Here is a 9,747-nt window from a genome sequence, read left to right as displayed (position 1 = left end):
TTTCTTCTGAACAACAAGAAACAACATTTAATGCCCTTTCTTTTTTTTTTAAGAGATTTTATGACCTGGTAACTAAGACCTTTAAGTCATATCTTATTTTACTTTATATTCTTAATTTTATGAAAAATGATAATATGGAGTGAAATGAAATGAAGATGATTAATTTGAGACATTAATCAACTGGGATGAAATTTAATGAAATGAAATGATATGGGATGAAATATAATCGCAGTAAAATGGTGGTCATTTACTGAGATTTTTTCAGTGGACTTTTTGGAGGAACCCGAGAAGTTACGTCCAGCAGCTTTGTTTCATTTTCCCACATTTGTGCACTTTCACAGATATTAAACAGTTAATAAACCACCATTATTACCCATTTAAACCTGAAGAAACACTAAATAGACAAAATAAAACAAATCACACAACTTCACTCCTCGCGTTCCCGCCAAAAAGTCCCCTTTCTTCAATAATTCTTTATCACACATTTCACAACGTCCATTAACCGAAACATTATTTTAAACAACTGTCATATGACAGATTGACATTCAAGCATTCATTACAAATATTATAGCCTATGTCACTCGGGAATAGTGTAGCTTCCAAACAGTGAAATAATTTTTCAAATCGGTTCAGTAGTTTCGGAGCCTATTCAATACAAACAAACAAACAAATCTTTCCTCTTTATAATATTAGTATAGAAGTATAGATAGTATAGACAAACAGAATTAATTTTCTCACAATTCCAAAAACTAGACACGAATTTTATGTTGTTATTTTAATGAAAATTGCATTTTTATGTTTTTATTTATTTATCGAAAAACTATTCCGAGGAATAGGCTGATATAATGAATGCTCTTTAACTAACAATATTTTTAATCAATCATGTTTGACCTTTGTTTATCCTCAAATGTCGTCATCATTGGCTTTATTCAAACAGATACTGTATTCTATAATTTTATAGACTCTGCGTACCTACGACTTAATCGTCAGTTTTATTACGATCTTATTGATAACCTCAAAACTTCAAAACTTTTCTAAATTCAACTCAAAGCATGTAGGTTGTCGATTCGAACTTTTTCAAAGATATTGTACCTACTTAGTTCGCAGCAAAAGGGAGAAATTAATTAACAACAACACTGCAACCAGACAGCGCAGCTCACCCCAAGGACGCCCAACCGACGGAGCCTTCGAGGCGAATCTGAAACGTCAGCCGTCTCGGTACGGCAACCCGTCAGGCCACCCAGATGGTACCGCTGGTGGCCCTGATTACCCCGCTGGACCAGAACCAGTCTGCCGGGTCGGGACCCGATACACCACCAATTTTTATTGCTTAGATGGGTGGACGAGCTCACAGCCCACCTGGTGTTAAGCGGTTACTGGAGCCCATAGACATCTAAAACGTAAATGCGCCATCCAGCTTGAGATATGAGTTCTAAGGTCTCAGTATAGTTACAACGGCCCCACCCTTCCAACCGAAACGCATTACTGCTTCACGGCAGAAATAGGCGGGGTGGTGGTACCTAGCCGCGCGGACGCACAAAACGTCCTACCACCAGTAATAATTTAATATACCTATGAGGTCGTGACCTACGTAATAAGTCGTTCGGTGTTCGAACCTCGCAGGCGGGTACCAATTTCTCTAATGGAATACGTACTTAACAAATATTCACGATTGACTTCCACGGTGAAGGAATAAAATCTTGTAATTGTAATTTGCGCAATTACTGCTGGTAGGGTGTTTTGTGAGTCCGCACGGGTAGGTACCAGCGCCCTGCCTATTTCTGCCGTGAAACAGTGGTAGATTTCGATTTGATGGATGGGAAAACCTTGTACTTTAAAAAAAACAAACACTTAGAACTCATGTCTCAAGTTTAAATGGTGATTATAAGCGCTGTTGACGTCTAAGAGCTGCGGTAACCACATAATAGCAAATAGGCCGCGGACTCACTCACACATCTAAGCAATAAATAAATAAAATACCTATGTCAACGACCTTCAACAATATTAATCTAAAGAACGAGAATTATTATATTGAATTTCAAGTTTAACTGGCTCTGGGTGACTTAGGAATTATTTAAATTTTGTTTTTTACTCAACTAAATTAATGTTTAGTATTATTATTACATATCTACTATATTTATTTAAAATCTTATTAATGAGACATTAATTAAAAAATCAACCACAAGCCTGAAGACATCGTGATGTTGAAGTCGTCGTGGCCTAAAAGATAAGACGCCCGGTGCATTCGTATGTAGCGATGCACCGGTGTTTGAATCCTGCAGGCGGGTGCCAATTTTTCTAATGAAATATGTACTTAACAAATGTTCACGATTGACTTCCACGGTGAAGGAATAACATCGTGTAATAAAAATCAAACCCGCAAAATTAACATTTGCATAATAACTGGTGGTAGGACGTATTGTGAGTCCGCATCGCCCTGCCTATTTCTGCCGTGAAGCAGTAATGTGTTTCGGTTTAAAGGGCTGGGCAGCCGTTGTACTGTTAAAAGTGAGACCTTACAACTCATGTCTCAAGATGGGTGGCGGCAGTTACGGTGTAGATGTCTATGGGCTCCGGTAATAATTTAAAATCAGGTGAACCGTGAGCTCGTGTACCCATTTAAGCAATAAAAAAAGTACCAGAGTGAGAAACCTCATCAGAATATGCGCAGTATAGGGGATAGCTGCCTTCTGTATCAAGCCCTTGGCCCGGCTGAATAGCAAGTCTCTTAAGCAGTTAATCGAAACTTTTCGATATCAAACCGTGTACCGACACAACTATTGGAACAAAGATGGTTGAATCAACATGCCACATGGCGGTAATCTCGTGGGCCAGATATAAATATCTATATGTCGTCGCGGGGCGCATGGCTAAGCGGTAGTTTCCGTCATCACTCGTATTTGGTTGAACTCAGTTTATAAAAAGTCAATAAAACCTTTTCAATAATAATTATTGAAACTCAACACACACAACTTTCACAATGACAGGGTAAACCGACAGTTTCGTTCTACATACTGACAGACCGACTGACTGACTGACTGCTAGAGACTCACTGACTGAGACGGACGGACCGTCCGATACGGACTGAATGACTGTCTGACACGGAATGCCACGACTCTGTCCACGTACCGCCATTGTATACTGTGGCGTTACGGTGTCTACCCTACATTTTGTGATATTTATCAAAACAACATTTCATCATTTAAAATCATAGTCAAAACAACGTCTTAATATTACTAAAAGTCGTTAACCACGACATATATATTAATACGTGAAGCAGAAACTTTGTAACCCCTTAACCCCGTAACCCCGTCTTACGAAAATTACGCGAACGGAGGAGTCTGAAAATTCCCACACTTATCGAGAATATAGTGAAGCATTGCAGAATGCTAATAATTTTTTTAATTATGCATAAAAAATTCATTAAATCAATAAAGAAAATGTTACACACCCTACTATGTATGTAACACAACGCCTTTACACACACATATTATACTCTGTATTTATTGTCAAACTTTTGTTATTTTTGAAAGTCTGTGGTCAAATTGAGAATAGATTATTGGCGAAATCTAAAAGGAAACGCCATAAACCTAAGAGATCGATAGAGAATAGATTATTATTCTAAGAATATTTTAGGAGTACAACTTTCGTGTTAAAATGATACTAATCATTACCATGCAATAGGAGATAGTTATGATACTTGTATTTTATAATAAAATTAATAATTCCTAAATTCATTACGTAGTTCAAAAAATGTAAATGTAATGCACACAAAATCTGTTTTTGTTGAAATGATACTTAATTATTTATAAGTTTAAGAAATATATTGCAGGAACATTTAGTAGAAATTCATTTAATATGGAAGAATAAACTTAGTATATATATACTCTATAAACAGTATTTTATAAAAAAAATATTTATAATATTTACGTCTACTTAGTCTGGCCGTAAATACTGTTACAATTAAAAATAAACAAAATATTACATTTGAATTTGGAATCTGTCATTTTTATATGATTGCTCATTGAGTTTTCTCATTTTGGCGCCAATACATTGTACAATATTTTGCGATATTAAAATGGAGTGGGGTGATAAAAAGAACCGAATCGCTCTGATTGCATTACACAAAGTAGGTATGGAGCCAAATGTAATTTTTAAAACTCTCCATGCCCTTGGTATTAGTAAAATGTTTGTGTACCGGGCTATTAATAGGTGCAATGAGACCTCTTCTGTTTGTGATAGAAAAAGATCTGGCCGTCCACGTAGTGTTCGTACGAAAAAGGTGGTCAAAGCAGTAAGGGTGAAGATAGCACCTAGAACCATGTCGCGTATTTTAAAATATGACTTAGGACTTGCAGCCTATAAAAGACGTACTGGTCATTTCTTAACTGATAATTTAAAAGAGAATAGGATGGTAAAATCGAAACAACTACTGAAGCGGTACGCAAAGGGAGGTCATAGAAAAAATTTGTTTACGGATGAGAATTTTTTTACAATTGAGCAACATTTTAACAAACAAAATGATCGTATTTATGCTTAAAGCTCTAAGGAAACTTCCCAATTAGTCGACAGAGTGCAACGTGGGCACTATCCGACTTCAGTGATGGTTTCGTGGGGTATTAGCTATGAAGGAGTGACTGAGCCATACTTTTGTGAAAAAGGTATCAAAACATCGGCACAAGTGTATCAAAATACCATTCTTGAGAAGGTAGTGAAGCCCCTTAATAACACCATGTTCAATAATCAAGAATAGTCCTTCCAGCAAGACTCGGCGCCAGGTCATAAAGCTCGGTCTACGCAGTCTTGGTTGGAAACGAACGTTTCGGACTTCAAGAGAGCTGAAGACTGGCCGTCGTCTACTCCTGATCTTAATCCGTTGGATTATGATTTATGGTCAGTTTTAGAGAGTACGGCTTGTTCTAAGTGCCATGATAATTTGGAGTCCCTAAAACAATCCGTACGATTGGCAGTGAAAAATTTTCCCATGGAAAGAGTGCGTGCTTCTATTGATAACTGGCCTCAACGTTTAAAGGACTGTATTGCAGCCAATGGAGACCACTTCGAATAAGCTTTTTATACTTTAAATTGTTTTATATTTAAGTATTAAACTAACACACTGTAAAAGTAATAAATGTTATTTGCAATAGAATTTTTTTTATTTTTAATTGTAACAGTATTTATGGCCAGACTAAGTATATTAACTAAATTATTATCATCGAGAAGTATCTTAATTGATATATATATATATTACAAGGTTTAGTTTTTTTTATTCAGAATCGTAGGCGTGAGGTGATGGTTTGCTTATTAGATATAAAATAATTAATAATTGGGAATTTAATTGTTTTTATGATCGAACAATCACCAATAGTCGTCTAACAAACGATAATTGATCAAAATTAATTAATCTAAGCGATAAAAATAAAGATATCTAGTAAGGGAGCCAACTTAAGGGTGATCATTTGTTTAATTAATTATAAATAAATTAAAGACGAACAAACCATTTTTACATTCGAACATTAACGAACAAACGACGAACAAATAATTAAAAATAAAAATTCAGTGAACCATTAATATGTACATACTGTTTGTCTCTAATATTATTTGTCTATAGTGTAGTCTTGGCGAAATCTGTGGTTATAGAAATATAATAATTCAGAAATTATATAGAACAGACAGGCTGTATGGGCTTAGATCCCCTTGCCTTTCCTAATAAGGAAAAATTGTATCAAAAAAAAAGTCTATGACAATAGAGTCATAATAGTGTACAAACTTATAATTTCGAATAATTATAATCGAATTTCGAATACGGTGGGACCACTAGTTTTATTAATTTGTCCTTTTCTTTTCAAAGCTAAGCGGCAACTGGACGAAGTTACAATTACAATGAAAAATGTCATCGCCCGACCGCCAGTCGAGATGACATAAACGTCGCACGACTACTAGAATAAGAACTTTACCGCAAACAGGAGATTTATATAGCACCGTCGTAAAAATTTCACAACTCACTACATCGGATTTGAAGCTACTCATTTCGTATTTGTCAAATAATTGATTGACCACTTTAAGATTTTAGGGCGTATCACCGCGATCCAGTAACACAGTGGAGTTCATAGCAGATCTGAACGGTATGGTGTGGATGTTTTTTTTATATACATACCTAGATGTGTGGACGAGCCCACAGCCCAGCTGGTGTTAACATCTACAACGTAAATGCGCCACCAACCTTGAGATTAGAGTTCTAAAGTCTCAGTATAGCTACAACGACGGATGAGAAAGACCTCGGTAAAGATGATGAATAAAGTGGCGAGAAGTTATCTGAGGAATTGTTCGATGACCCTATACATACCAAAGTTAATCCATACAAGTGTCGTCAGTCAGTCCTGAGGAACCACGGAATAGATAAATAAGGTTGGAAAGGCCTTTGCTCTAATTTTGTATTAGAACCAGTGTCGCCGCTTCATCCCCACTATTTTAATTTCTACACATACACACACTGTAATTACAAGTATTTCGCACACAACAAAAACACCCACACATAAATCTCAGGACAGATATTCGTTCGCAAACTAGCAAAAAACACCCGTAGGCATACACACTCACACACGCAAAAAGGCAATAATAATGTTCATACACGCTAGTGCTTGATAAAATCGATATTCTTTATCGATAAATTATCTGATGAATGAATGGAGAAAATGAAACATGAAAGAAATATTGAAAAAAAAAAATCTATTTTACTTTTATTAATTACAAATAGTCACTGTCGCTGGAATAAAACATTTGTTAAGCAGTTGGCGCTTGCGCTATTAATTGCGAATGAATTTTTCAAAACTAAGTGTATTCTGATTTTTTTTATGGTAAAATCATTTTCAGTAAAATGTTTAGAGCAAATAGTACTCGTCTTTATCTCCAGTTTCCTCTACCTGTCACGTCAATCCATTGTTCCCTGGCGTTAGGTTCTTTAGGAAACCTAAAATTTTTAATTTACTGCATAAGTCAAATAGCATTTTACTTAGATTTTAATACGTCTTAGACAATATAGTAAATACCCGTAAATGAGAGGTCTACATGTCCCTTTATATTATACCTTCACTTTAATTCAATGATAATAATTCAATAATAATAATACATATTTATTTTACTCAGAATACGTCTCACTAAGAATATACTAGGTATCATTAATTAAATATAAAATAATGCAAAAATTATCCATGTCAAATGTAAATATAGTCGAGAATTCTGTCGATGATTTTATTTCACCACATGGTCACCTCACTATCGACAAACTGCACCACGGCCAATCAGGGCAAAGGCCAAAATTTCAAAGTTTGAAGTGTAGAGAACGCAATGCATGTAGTACATTGGAAGCTGACTTGGTCATTGCGTTCATTGGGCGAGTACACATCGCGCAATGTATGCTATTTATAACTTGCTGCAATAATATTGTTAATGTTTGGAATTTCATAATGCTCAGTATATTTTTATGTTTTAGACCAATAATATTGTAATTAAATGGTAATTTCGACTTACCGATCGAAAGATATACCTCCTCGCTCTATACTTGAGGTCTGACTTTTTGTTTTACAAGTTATAATTGCACAACACGGCACTATAAAGCGGAGATCTGTTCGCCAAAGTAGTCCGAAGCGCACTAAACGCGGTGAATGAAAGAATCGGTCGAGTTATGTTTGTACAATCATAACTGTGGCACGCTTGCCCCGCCTACATTTTTTTTTATTTTTTTTATTGCTTAGATGGATGGACGAGCTCACAGCCCACCTGGTGTTAAGTGGTTACTGGAGCCCATTGACATCTACAACGTAAATGCGCCACCCACCTCGAGATATAAGTTCTAAGATCTCAGGTATAGTTACAACGGCTACCGCACCCTTCGAACCGAAACGCATTACTGCTTCACGGCGGTAATAGGCGGGGTGGTGGTACCTACCCGTGCGGACTCCCAAGAGGTCCTACCACCAGTGATTACGCAAATTATAATTTTTTTGCGGGTTTGATTTTTATTACACGATGTTATTCCTTCACCGTGGAAGTCAATCGTGAACATTTGTTGAGTACGTATTTCATTAGAAAAATTGGTGCCCGCCTGCGGGATTCGAACACCGGTGCATCGCTTCAACACGAATGCACCGGACGTCTTATCCGTTAGGCCACAACGACTTCAAACCTACATTACCATTACTGGACTACATTACCATTCCAACCTTATTTATCTATTCCGTGTGAGGAACCCACGAAGTAAAATCAACGGGCGTGTATTTGTTAGTATAGTGGTCCTACAGTAGTCGAAATTCAACTATAATTAATTGAAATTATAAGTTTGAACATTATTATGGTTCTATTGTCAAAGACTATTATACTTTTTTTTTTTGAGATATCGCCAAGACTACACTATAGACAAATAATATTAAATATCAACAATATTAATCTATTCTCAATTTGACCACGGACTTTAAGCAATAACAAAAGTTTGACAATAAATAAAGAGTATATATTATTATATTATATGTATGTTTTGTGTCAAATACATGGTAATGTGTGTGAGGTTATTTTTTTATTTATTTAATGTATTTTTTATGCATTCTTCTCAGTCGTGTCACTCTTGACAGAGTGGTCGTGATCGTCATGTAGTGTTGGAAGGGGCAGACTTGATGCGTCTCACGATGTCGCGCCATCTCATGCATACTCCTTCTCTATATTCTCTATAAATGTGGGAAATTCCATAGTCCTCCGTCCGCGCAATTTTCGTAAAAAGAGATACAAAGTTTTTGCTTCACCTATTAATATATAGAATTACGTATCTTATTTATATGTTTAAACGAGCATTTCTTGTATATAAATTTATATAACTAGTCAGGTCATAAGTACTGTCACACAGTAAAAACTTTTCTTTTAGAATGCTGGCCACAAAAAAGTTTATTGAATTCGAATTTCGAATTGTTCATGAAAATAAAAATGTATACTTTTAGAACTTTTACTCATTTTTAAATATGGAGTGGACGCTTAAAGAAGACCGTGTTGCAGTTATTGCGTTGCATCGTTGCGGTTACGCGCCAATTCAAATTTTTAACATACTGAAAAATTTTAATATAACCAAAAGATTCGTTTATCGTACCATCAAACGATACAATGAAGACTCTAGTGTAGATGACAGGTCAAGAAGTGGTCGCCCTCGGTCTGTTAGGACTCCAGCAGTGATAAAAGCTGTGAAGGCGCGAATTCAAAGAAATCTCAAACGTAAGCAGAAACTGTTGGCCCTTCAGATGGGGTTAAGCAGAACCACGGTGAAAAGGGTGTTAAATGAAGACTTAGGGCTTCGGGCATATCGAAGAAAAACAGGACATCGTTTGAATGCTCGTCTAATGGACCTGAGACTGAAGAGATGCCGCGCTTTGTTGAAGCGGTACGCGGGAAAAAAATATCGGGAAATTCATTTTTCGGATGAAAAATTTTTTACCGTAGAAGAGAGCTACAACAAACAAAATGATAAGGTGTACGCACACAGTAGTGAAGAAGCGAGCAACCGTATTCCGCGTGTCCAACGAGGTCATTTTCCATCATCGCTCATGGTATGGTTGGGAGTTTTTTATTGGGGCTTAACAGAGGTACATTTTTGTGAGAAAGGTGTAAAAACGAATGCAGTTGTGTATCAAAATACAGTCCTGACGAACCTTGTGGAACCTGTTTCTCATACCATGTTCAATAACAGGCACTGGGTATTCCAACAAG

General features: G+C 36.2%; 1 protein-coding gene across 1 annotated transcript in view; it reads left to right on the top strand.

Annotated features, from left to right (window-relative positions):
- The first annotated feature begins 5,801 nt into the window (after positions 1-5,801).
- Positions 5,802-9,747, top strand: part of LOC114247098 (uncharacterized) — a 32,358-nt gene continuing 28,412 nt past the window's right edge. Inside the window, exon 1 of the mRNA XM_089737956.1 lies at positions 5,802-6,125. The gene's annotated coding sequence lies outside the window, so the exon portion shown is untranslated. The remainder of the gene's footprint in view (positions 6,126-9,747) is intronic.

Source organism: Bombyx mandarina, chromosome 24, assembly GCF_030267445.1.
Source record: "Bombyx mandarina strain Sakado chromosome 24, ASM3026744v2".
Taxonomy (NCBI): Eukaryota; Metazoa; Arthropoda; class Insecta; order Lepidoptera; family Bombycidae; genus Bombyx; species Bombyx mandarina.
Note: the sequence above shows the minus strand (reverse complement) of the source record. Positions and strands in the feature narration are given on the sequence as shown.